This window comes from Apium graveolens, chromosome 5, assembly GCF_009905375.1.
Source record: "Apium graveolens cultivar Ventura chromosome 5, ASM990537v1, whole genome shotgun sequence".
Classification (NCBI taxonomy): Eukaryota; Viridiplantae; Streptophyta; class Magnoliopsida; order Apiales; family Apiaceae; genus Apium; species Apium graveolens.
In genome coordinates this window covers 297493087-297494252 of record NC_133651.1, presented here as the reverse complement: position 1 = coordinate 297494252, position 1166 = coordinate 297493087, and the positions used below count along the sequence as shown (strand labels likewise).

The 1166-nt window shown below is 44.1% G+C and overlaps 1 non-coding gene across 1 annotated transcript; it reads left to right on the top strand.

The window, feature by feature from the left end:
* The first annotated feature begins 472 nt into the window (after positions 1-472).
* Positions 473-577, top strand: LOC141662345 (small nucleolar RNA R71). Its single transcript, XR_012550466.1, has one exon. It is a non-coding gene; the product is annotated as a small nucleolar RNA R71 (small nucleolar RNA).
* The last annotated feature ends 589 nt before the right edge of the window (positions 578-1166 follow it).

Below are 1166 nucleotides of genomic sequence, written 5' to 3'. Positions count from 1 at the left end.
AGGCTGTTGAACCGTATTTTGAGCATTGCTCCAACTGAAATTAGGATGATTGCGGTTGTTAGGATGATAGGTGGCTGGCACAGGTTGCTGCGATCGCTGGAAGTTGCTCATGAACTGAGCTGATTCACTAGAAATTGCGCACTGATCAGTCTCATGGGCACCAGCACAATGCTCACAGATATTAGTGATTTGATTAACTCCATAATTAGCCAAAGTCTCCACCTTCATTGTCAAAGCCTTAAATTGGGCAGCGATAGCAGTTGCTGTGTCCAACTTCAGAATTCCTGCTACTTTCCCCTGAGTCAGTCTCTAGGAAGGATTTTGGTACTAATTAGCAGCCATCAGTTTAATAAGTTCGTAGGCTTCATCGTAGCTCTTAGCCCACAAGGCTCCTCCTGATGCTGCATCAAGCATGGGCCTAGAAGTAGGGCCCAATCCATTGTAGAAGCAGTTAATAATCATCCAATCAGGCATGCCATGGTGTGGGCACTTCCTTAGTATACTTATATCGATCCAAAGCCTCACACAGAGATTCTCCAGTTTGCTGCGCGAACTGGGTAAGAGCATTCCTGATTGCTGCAGTCTTCGCCATGGGGAAGAATTTAGTGAGAAACTTTTGAGCAATATCTTCCCAAGTTATGATAGACCCTGCTGGTACAGAGTGTAACCAGCACTTAGCTTTGTCCCTCAGAGAGAATGGGAAGAGTCATAGCTTGATAGCATCTCCAGTCACATCATTGAATTTGAAAGTGTCACAGATCTCGATGAAATCCCTGATGTGCATGTTGGGGTCTTCAGTAGGAGAACCCCCAAACTGAACTGAGTTCTGTATCATCTGGATCGTGCTTGACTTGATCTCAAAAGTGTTAGCCCTGATGGCTGGTCTTATGATGCTAGACTGAATGTCATTAATCTTAGGCTTAGAATAGTCCATCAAAGCCTTCGGATTTTCTGTTTGATCACCCATAGCTACTACTATGGGCTCTTCAACTTTCTCTTCTTCTTCTACCTTATTTTCTTCCTCAAAAACTTCCTTGTGAACTACCACAAGTTCTTCCTCGGCTTTATCCAGTGTTCTCTTACGAGTACGCGAACGCGTATGCATACACCCTCGCTAGAGTACCTGAAACCAGTAAAGGAAAAAATAAGTAATAATGTCCGAGGTA